Below are 10,953 nucleotides of genomic sequence, written 5' to 3'. Positions count from 1 at the left end.
TTGCAATGTTCTTTAATTAGGTATTCATGATGACAAGCATAAAATGATAAATTAAGTGTGAGCTCTGTCCAGATTATACTATATCTAAAAGTAGTATTTAAAACCATCTCTGTCCGAAAGTCCACACTAAATAAATAAGCAGTAGGTATAAACAATCTGAAATGTATTTTGAATATATAAATATAAATAGGGATTATTGATTTCATGAGAAAAACGGAAACAAACATACCAGTGGATGCAATACGCAATAGTGCTGTCCAATGAGCAACTCGAAGTAGCTCGAAGTTGTTCCCGTCCTGCTCGTTCTTTTTTGTCAACAAATGGGCATGAGCAGGACGAGGAGAAACTTCGAGCTACTTCAAGCTCTCATTGGACAGCACTAATGATAAATGTGAAGTTGAACGCATTATCTTCCAAACACAGACTTCAGACTACAGAGGCGAAAGTACTATACCGTGCTGTGCCCTTATTCCGTTCACCTAAGACAGTGCACTATGTCTAAAAGCTCTAAAAAATAGCCGTTTAGTATTTTGAGGCTGCAATTTCGCTACATAGTTTCATTTTCTATATACAATTGAAAATAAAATATGTTGGGATGCATCCATAGACTTAGGCTCCACTAGTGAAAACAAAATTGACCAATTATGTGGTCCTAATTCCAATCATCTGAAATGGCATTGTTCCTAATTCCGTTCATTCGTGTTCCTAATTCCAATCACCCGAAAAACATTTGATTTCTTGGAGATGCTAATACCAGGCATCATTTTTCTCCTTTATCCATCTTTTTAATTATTATCATATTGCAAATAAAAAGCTTAAAATGTAATTTCCTTCCAAATTTAAAATACAATGAATGATATTTCCTTAGTATAGCCAAGTTGACTGTTTTTTCGTTTGTTTCACTTACCATTCGAGATATATTCAACATGAACATTGATGCTAGCTGCCCAGTTGCATTAGGTACCACAGAAAAGGACAGATACAATACCTTATCGGAGTTTTACACCTTATCCTCAACGTAGTTTTGACTAGAGCCTGGATACTAGGCCTTTAATTCTGACCTGAAGCTTCCAAAACAATGTCTTTGTTTGTTTGGAATTGTTCGTACCACTGTTTCGTAATTCAATTTGAATATTCTTTAAACTTCCGGTTCTTTTAAGTACCGGATAACCCTACTTCTACGAAGTATTTACGGATTTCGGAAAAACATAACCTTATTTGCAGCTCAGAGAGGGCAGTGTTTTTTAATAGAAATTCGCCAAGAAATTTCCAGATAAAGCTTTTAAACAAGAATGCCGCAATTATGGATTGTGCTGTTTCAAACTGTCCGTATTCTCCGGAAACCCTTTCTTAACATTGTCCAGCATTCACTTTATAAATCATCATTAAATCATTAACTGAAAAAACTGTATTTTCCCGGCACGAGTTGAAAAAGGTCTCGAGTAGAGTCGTTAACGGAATTCCTTTCGGTCTGCCTGCTTGCGGGATAGAATTTCAAATGTTCACCATTCATATGGCTTCATGTACGATGTACCTTTTCTTGCTCATAGATTATATTCTCAAATTTTCGGAATCCATCCTCTAAACCCAATGAACGGAATAAGGAACGAGTAGATTTAGATATGCCCTTATTCCGGTCAAGATATTTTTCACTTTTCAGCATTTTCTATCGGGAAAATACAGGCAACAATTTGGTAATACGCTATAATGTTACCTGTTTTGTCTTGTTATGCTGCTGTGTTTGAAATCCAGGGCAAATTTTCACTTTAAAATGCTTAAATATTATGACAGACGTTCTTAGCAAGTGGGTTAATGAAAACAGTCAAAATGGCGCTCGTAGTGGCGACCAACAAATTTTGTTTAAATTTTCACTATTAATCACTAAAAATGACGCTGGTTTTCATTTCATTTCATGCATACATAACCATAGAAAAGTACAAGGATGTTTTTCTGTTGTTTTTAGACAAAAACTCTTTATTATTTATCACACAGCACGGTAGATCTGATAGTTTCGGTGAATTGGATTGGAAATGGATTTTTTGACGAAAAATAACGTCTTTCAGTAAGATTCAATTCAAATTTTGGATTCACGAATAGAGGTCAGGAAGTAAAGTACATATTATAATAGATGATTTAAACCTTCATGCAAATTGTACAAAAAATCATTTAATTGAAAATATTGAGTTTTGATTTTGAAAGCATTCCAATTTCATTATAACGTTTTTCCTCGTAAAGAGAAGAAGAAAACGAATATAAATTAGCTAAATTGGGCTGTTTATTGCTGTGTGATACGCGGTCGTACAAATGCCAACTTTGTTTTATATATTTATAAGATCAAAATTTTAAAATTCCATGCAAATTGTATGAAAAACCATTTCGTCGAAAAGATTGAGTTTTAAAGTATTCCAATTTCATCATAACGTTTTTCCCAATAAAAAAAGAAAACGAATATTAATTAGCAAAAATTGGGCTCTCTATTGCTATGTGATGCGCGGTCGTACAAATGCCAACTTTGTTTATATGATCAAAATTTTAAAATTCCATGCAAATTGAATGAAAACCCATTTTGTCGAAAAGATTGTGTTTTGATTTTGAAAGCATTCCAATTTCATCATAACGTTTTTCCTCGTAAAAAGAAGAAGAAAACGAATATAAATTAGCAAAAATTGGGCTGTCTATTCCTGTGTGATGCGCGGTCGTACAAATGCCAACTTTGTTTTATATATATAAAGAAAAGAAGAAGAAGAAGAAGAAGATTGTCTACATTTCGTCTATTAGCCAGCGCAGCGTGCACAAAATGTTGATGATTGAATTTCGCATCCACTATCGCAATAAACGTAATTATACGTTCAATTTGGGGTCGTATCTTTGATGCGACCTTCTTTTTCAATGAGCGGAAGGTAATTTTGGTGACGATATAATAAATGTGACCTTCTTTCTGACAAGCTTCTATCCGAAGAGGGAAGGAAGAGCATCAGCGTGTAAACTGATCTCTTTTCACTTGTCCTTGTCCGATTTGCTCCTCAAATACCGTCACGTGCGGGAAGGGTTTCTATCATTAGCATAATGTATAATGTAAAGGCCAGTTTACATATTCGCTAATTCTGTCAGACAATGCACTATCCGACAATACAAGCTCGAAATTAGCATAATGTAAAAGTTCTCTGATGACATTAGCATCTAGTCGAATTGGATTTTATTTCGCAGTTCTAGTTTTCCCCTTTGCAATCCTCTCGTCATGACAAACTTGGCCATTCGACAAAAAGCAAAGTAGAATAATAAACTGCTGCTGTAATTCGGTTCGGTTTTAACAACCTCGGATTTCTAATGCATCGATTTCAAACCACGATAGGTCCTTCTTTTGATGTCGAGTTGAACCCAAAGAAATCTGACATGCATTTGTCGTATCTAACTGTGGTTTGTGCTAGCTGTCCGTTGTATGCAACGTGGCTGGTGCTACCCATCGGTTGCGTTCAACAACCGGTCAAATTACGCACACCCATGGAAAGCAAAACGTAAACAAAACCAATACCGATGCACTGGCTGCCACGCGCCTGTCTTTCCACGCAAAACAGCTGATCGCAGCTTGCTTGTGTTGGGGGTCAACCGCAGCTGAGTTGAGTGTGTGGGCGCATGCGGCGTATTCCGGGTTCTGTCGAGGCAATTGTGCAAGTGTCAGTGTCTCAGCCAGCTTATCGATGTGTTGTTTCATGACGGCGATCAAGTGCGTAGAAAAGTTCAATTTACTGCGGTGAATAATCTTGTAATCTGATCATATTAATACTAATAAATCATAATTAAGTGTATTCTGGTGTAAGTATTTATGTAATTATTGGTATTGTGATGTGAAGTAGCTCGATTATGGGCAAGTATCCCATTCCAAATTGTCTTTATGAGTAATAAAGAAATACATGTAAACGAAAAGCTTCAACATTCGTGTTGAATGTTGATGCTGCATTGCAATTGCACACAACCTTGAGTACAATTCATATCTCGACTCTCGAGTCTATCAGAGTGGTGCTTTCCGAGCAGGGTTTTAACGTGGACTTAAATAGGGCCGGGCAAGGCTATCTAGTCTTAAGTACAGATACTTTAATAACAGTACCAACAAATGACAAAGTTAGGTCAGAAACATTTGGCAGTTCAAAACAAACGCTTAATCCTAAAGAGCCATATCAAATGCGTCTCCAGTCTTTAAAAAAATGCCCGTGCATAATAGTACCGTTTTGGTTCATATTCCGATCACTTAACTGTTGTGTGGCCGGCAAAAAACACACCCTTTACAGGTTGGAAGGGTACCCACAAAACTAAAATGCTTATATCTGAGAGAATTTTCAACCGATCTACATAATTTTGGGCTCGTTCGATTTAATACTCCTTCTTCTATCAAGCTGTTATCGGAATGGATCCGGAATTCCAGGGACATGTCCTACTTAGATGCTATTGTATGTTGATTTCGGTAGGAATTCCGCAATATGGGTATCAAACTTTTTGAAATTTCATCAGCAGATTGATCTTTTTTGTTTTGGGTCCATCAGAAGTGCAAACCTTCTATTGGCGATTCCAGAACCGGTTCCTCGAGGGGTCATAGATAGGTGGCCTAAACATTTTTCAATGAAACATCATCCACCATCATCAATATGGATATCAAACTTCTACAAATAATCTCGAGCGCATGTTCTTTATGCTCCTGTGTTCACCAGTTATGTTAACTTTGGAGTGCCCATTCCAGAATAGGTTCCATGATGGGTCATACGTCGTTCTAACCAATTTTTTTTATTGGTTCAGAAAGCTGAAATTTTTCTTGAATTTCGATTTTTTAGCAAGATAAATGCATAATCAATACAAGGGCTACTCATGGACCCCCTAGTGGTCACCAAGTGGTCTACCAAAAGATTCAGGACATTCGGAGAAATGATCAATTCCGGAAATTCGTCCTAGGCAGCTTTGACTTTTCTTGAATGGTTTGTTTAAGCATTCTGAGAGCAGAATCAATGCATGCACTACTCTTCGGCCTTAGATAGCCACTAAGTTGTGCACCGGAATAGAACTGTGTACCACAGAGTGGTGGAAATACTCGCTTCATGAGTAAGAAAAGAGTGTGATTTCGCCTACTAAAAACGCTGCATTCGCGTGAACCTCCTGTTTGCATTTTTCTGGTGCTTGCTTTGTTCGCGAGTTTGGACAGAGCAAAGACAAAAGTATGGCAGTATTTTGGTCGCGAGTTCCTCCGGGAGTTCCTCCAAGAATTTTTTAAGGAGTTTCTCCAGGAATTCCTTCGGGAGTTCATCCAGGAATTCCTCCCTAAGTACCACCAGGAATTTCTCAGGGAGTTTCTCCAGGAATTCCTTTGGGAGTTCATTCAGGCATTGCTCCTTAAGTTCCTCCAGGAATTCCTCAGGGAGTTCCTTAAGAACTTCCTCTGGTAGTTCTTCCAGGAATTCCTCCGAAAGTTCCTCCAAGAATTCCTCTGGGAGTTCCTCCAAGAATTCCTCTGGGAGTTCCTCCAGAAATTTCTTCGGGAGTTCCTCCAAGAATTTCTCCGGTAGTGCCACTAGGATTTCCTCCAGGGATTCCTCCGGGAGTTCCTCCAGGAATTCCCCAAAAATTCCTCCAGGATTTTCTCCGGGAGTTCCTCCAAGATTTCCTCCTAGAGTTCCTCCAAGAATTCCTCCGGGAGTTTCTTCAAGAATTCCTCCGGAAGTTCCTCCAGGATTTCCTCTGGGAGCTCATCCAAGAATTCCTCAGGGAGTTCCTCAAAGGAATTCCTCAGGAAGGTCCTCCAGGAATTCCTCAGGGAGTTCCTCCAGGAATTCTTCTGGAAGTTCCTCCAAGAATTCCTCTGGAAGTTCCTCCCAGAATTCCTAGGGGAGTTTCTCCAGGAATTCCTTTGAGAGTTCCTCCAGGAATTCCTCCGGGAGTTCGTCCAGGAATTCCTCCAAGAGTTTCTCCAGGGATTCCTCCAGGAGTTCCTCCAGGAATTCCTCTAGGAGCTCCTCCAGGAATTCCTCCAGGAGTTCCTCCAAGAATTCCTCCAGGAGTTCCTCCAGGAATTCCTCCAGGAGTTCCTCCGAGAATTCTTCCAGGAGTTTCTCCAGGAATTCCTCCAGGATTTCCTCCAGGAATTCCTTCAGCAGTTCCTCCAGGAGGATTCCTCCAGGAGTCCCTCCAAGAATTCCTCCAGGAGTTCCTCCAAAAATTCCTCCAGGAAGTCTTCCAGGAGTTCCTCCAGGAGCTCCTCCAGGATTTCCTCCAGAAGTTCCTCCAGGATTTCCTCCAGAAGTTCCTCCAGGAATTCCTCCAAAAGCTCCTCCAGGAGTTCTTTCAGGAATTCCTCCAGGAGTTCCTCTAGGAGTTTCTCCAGGAGTTCGTCCAGGAATTCCTTCGGGAGCTCCTCCACGAATTCTTCCAGGAATTTCTCCGTTAGTTCCTCCAGGAATTTCTCCGGAAGTTCCTCCAGGAGTTTCTTCAGGAGTTCCCCCAGGAATTCCTCCGGGAATTATTCCAGGAATTCCTCCAGGAATTTCTCCGGGAGTTCCTCCAGGAATTCCTCCGGGAGTTCCTCCGGGAGCTTCTCCAGGAATTTCTCCGGGAGTTCCTCCAGGAATTCCTCCAGAAGTTCCTCCCCCTCACTCGATGGAGAAACTGGCTTATCTAATAGGGTTTTTTTCATTTCTATTTCAATATTGACTGACAGCTTTTAGTACGTTGAAAAAGTCGCAACTTTCTAGGAGGAATTTCTAGAATTGATTACATTTGCAGATGTTCCAGAGTTTCTGAAGCACCACTTAGTGGTCTCCCGAGGTCAATGGATGGTTTTTGCCAAGATGTTACTCTCATTGGCGTAAATATGGGGGGGCTAGGGGGGTCTTAGCCCTCCTTAGAAAAAAATTAGCCCCCCCCCTAGGATTTGATAAGTTAGTTAGCAGTGATATCTATTAGTTTTCAACATATAGCATAATGAATTATCGAAAAAGTTTGAAGACAAAAGAGTTATCTCTAATATTCACTCTATCATACTTAATGAAATGAGTGGAAGAAAAATTAGCTTGTTTCTGAATTCTGAAAAGGATTCCCATCAGCATCCGAGAAGGATTCTCATCAGAATCCGAGAAGAATTCTCACTTCAATCTCTAAAGAATTCTTTTCGGAATCATCCAATCTTAATCCAGAAGAATTCCTACTGGATTCTTTCCAGTATTGTTAAGCAATACCCTTGGGAATCTGTGAGAAATACAGTCCCATCCCGATTTTGGCAACACCCGTTTTTGTCTACCCCCGATTTTGGCAACACCCGTTTTTGGCAATATTTTCTTCCCGATTTTGGCAACAACCTCGAAAATTTTTTTTTTATTACTTTTTAGAGCTAAAGCTTTTTATTAATATGTAAAAGGATAAACAAAACCAAAAGTGAATGTCATTAAGGTTTATATGCGTATTATGAGCTCTGTACGAATATTTTCACTGAATTAATGAACCACCACTCGTATTACCGCTCATTGCAAACAATATCTATTGAAACTTTTCTGCTCTTTTTATTCACGTTTTCCATGTTCCTACTCACACTACCCTAATCTAACCAGCCCACCGTAGAATGTCATATTTTTTGGCATCTCACTGATTTTGTCGTCGATAAGATGACTCACATCGTTGTACATAGTACAACACCTATTAAGCGGAGCCCGCTGTTTACATCACAATGCAACTGATACTGCATGAGTGATCCAGGAACAAGCAACCCCCGTAGGTTTGATTGCTAGTGATTTTCTAAATGCGCTGTCTAGCCATCAAGTCGTTTTGCTCATTACGCGCCTCTTTTCTGGTATCAGCCGAGAAACTGTCATTTTATCATTTTATCCGTCTTTCTGCTGAATTCCCGTATAGAAAATAAGCAACAATTTTATTTCAAAGAGTCTTATTATTCAAATTTTAGGCAAATTTGTCTGGCGATTAATATCAGCTTTTCCATTTTCCTGATGTGTCAATTGCATAACGAGCCTTTTGATTCCAGCATGTTTGCCAATAGTTCAACAGTAATGGTAAGAGTTTGGTAACATGTAATCGTGAGGCTCTCGAGCAGGCATTATTGACTTAAATCAGATCAAGAGAAAAAATCACGTCAATCTAAGCCTACTTGATGCTCTGCCCCGGGGCAAGTTATGGGCTTCCTAAGATCTTTGAAATTGAACGATCGATGATTCACCGTTTAATGATCATCAACGCTCACCAGTAGATGCCGATTGCGTGAAGCGAATCACTTGGTAATACAACAATGAGCGTCGTTCCGGTGCGCTGATAAAAGAAGCCATTCAAGCATCGTAAAAATGAAGACCTCTATGAGTCTGGAACTCTAGTACACTGAATGGGAGGCGTTGATACTTTCTCTCGACTATCTTATCACCTTGAACGAAGGGTGAATAAAGGAGAACACATGATGTGGTTTGATTGTTTGGTTTCATTGTACTAGCAAGCGGGGTACGAATGCAAAAATTGTTGCTTACATGGATACCTCACCACGGCTTGGCTTGTTAGACGGTGTTGTTCATTGTTTATCACAGCAACGATCACTCCTACTCGTTGTTTGGCATCCATCTGAGTGAGGCAGTTCATTCATTGGCTATGGATGTTACGATTTCAATAGATCAATGCTCACCATGCTCACTCACAATTCGAATGCCTGCTCTCGAGTGTTCTGTTTGTGATGGCGAAGTATCAGAAGTGGAGTACCTCCAGTACCTCCTTATTATTATTTATTCAGCCTAAGTTAGGAGTTATCTCTGCGCTACATAACAGTCGTCTCCGCCCACTGCTGTACGTTACCAGTCACGCATCACGCAGTCTACGGAGGGTCCGTAAATAGTCTTCCACCTGATCGATCCACCTTGATCGCTGCACACCTCGCCTTCTTGTGCCTGTCGGATCGTTGTAGAGAACCATTTTTACTCCAAGTTGCGCGTTGGTCCTCCACAAACATTGTCCAGATCTCGTACGTACGCTTTTCTGCCACGTTGCGTCTCCGAATTTGTCTGCTGATATCGTTATCGGAGGTCAAGTGAGCCCAAGAATACGAATTCTTCAACCACCTTGATTTTGTCGAATAGCCGTTGTCTTCTTTTCAACGTGTTAATCACTATTCCTCTGCTTTGCTTCCCTCTTTAGTCTGATGTAGGATTCTTCCATCTTTTCAAAGTTATAATAATGAAAGTAGTGCATGGAGAACTGGAGTGCAATGACCTGCAGCGAGCACCAGTAGGTTGACTGCTATCGAGTGTCAGAGGTGGCATGCCGCAAATGGTCCCAGCTTCCACTTGGCCACACTATCACTATCAAGCGTAGTGCGAGGTGCATATAGTGCTCATGGATCTATCATTGCCGCCTAAAATATTCCTGGGTTGAGTGCTAGGAGACCGACTAGTGCAAAGGGATTTGGTTTTAGTGAGTCGAGTGTAGTTAACCCATACTCACACTACATTGGATACGCTTGACCAATTTTCTAAAACAACGTCTTATGTCTTGCGTTCGTTGTCAGCGAAAATTGTGCACAGAACTTTACTCTTAATCACACTGACCACAAGAAAGTTTCTTTTCATCAATTTCTATTATATAAGAATCCAAAATTTGTAGCACATTTAGTCATCTTGTATCCGTCGGATCATTTGATTTATATAGTGAATTATGATAAAAACAAGCATTTTAGTCCACAAATGCATATGAGATGTCAGATTCAATGGACTACTATAGAAAAGTTTTTTTTATTACTATTTTTTTTTGTAAGGACATGGCCGACGCTATTGTTAATTTCAAATATTATTTATTATTAAATTTGTAATATGAAATTGACTAATTAGTTACATTATCGTTTGATTACAATCTTCAATTTTGTTTGAGCTACAATCTCCGAGTTATGAATAATAACGCAAAAATAACAATTATGATGCACGTTCATCACTTAAACACACTCCACATACTTTGTAGTACATATTCTAAGTATTCGGCTTCAATCATGCAAACAAAAAAAAATGAAATTTTGTATGATATTTTTTTCCCGTTTTTGGCAACATTAAAATCCGGTCGTGTTGCCAAAATCGGGAAGGGACTGTACCCTTTAAAATTCATGGAGGATTTTCTTTAGAATCTCTCGTTGATTTGCTCCGGAATATCTCAAGATTCGATTTAAGATTGGTTTAGGAATTCCTTGACAAATCAGAATCCTTCGGCGATTTGCTTCGTAATCCTTTGAAGATTTAATTAGGAGTCTCTCGACGTTTTGCAAATGATCTGCGCTGGGATCTCTAGACGATAAGGAATCCGGCTGACGATTAGCTTCGGAATCCCGCGAAGAATTGCTTCAGAATCATTCGACGTTTCGTTTCGGAATACAACGACGGATTGCTTCAGAATTTCTCATAGATTCCGTTCAGAGTCCCTTAACGATTTTTTTGGAACCATTCGACGATTTGCTTCGAAATCCTTTGATGATTTGCATCCATAAAAACTAAGTGTGTAAGGGATCCCCCATAGAAAGATTATTTTTCATAATGTTTTCGTAAGAAGCGAAATAAACGGTCTCTCGACATCTGATCCGATAAATACTTAAGAATTTTGCAAAATATATCCCGATGACAACTTAGACATTTGAAGCTGCATAATGTTTGGATATTCCATCCAGAAAAATAGTGAATGTGTTGGTTCGTAGTTCGATCTTCTTATTTAGGCTTTTTAAAGTCCCGAAAAAAATCTATAGGTTTCAAAATTATTCTTGGGTTTCAACTTTATGAACTTTGTGTTTCGAAATAAATCTATGTCTTAAAATTCATTATATAAATTTCTTTCATAAAAAAGTGCAATTTTCACACACAAGCGAAGATTTTCCAAATAAGTTCGAATTTATGGTTTTCCTTTTCCTTCCACTAATTAACATTTTTCGCTCGAAACTCTCGAAAATAATTATTA

The 10,953-nt window shown here is 39.2% G+C and overlaps 1 protein-coding gene across 1 annotated transcript in view; it reads left to right on the top strand.

The window, feature by feature from the left end:
- The first annotated feature begins 3,668 nt into the window (after positions 1–3,668).
- The window catches only part of LOC134202475 (DDB1- and CUL4-associated factor 5-like), an 81,751-nt gene continuing 74,466 nt past the window's right edge, over positions 3,669–10,953 (top strand). Inside the window, 1 exon segment of the mRNA XM_062677464.1 lies at positions 3,669–3,813. The gene's annotated coding sequence lies outside the window, so the exon portion shown is untranslated.

Source organism: Armigeres subalbatus, unplaced genomic scaffold, assembly GCF_024139115.2.
Source record: "Armigeres subalbatus isolate Guangzhou_Male unplaced genomic scaffold, GZ_Asu_2 Contig1234, whole genome shotgun sequence".
Classification (NCBI taxonomy): Eukaryota; Metazoa; Arthropoda; class Insecta; order Diptera; family Culicidae; genus Armigeres; species Armigeres subalbatus.
The sequence above is the reverse complement of the archived record's forward strand: the minus strand, read 5'-3'. Positions and strand labels throughout refer to the sequence as shown.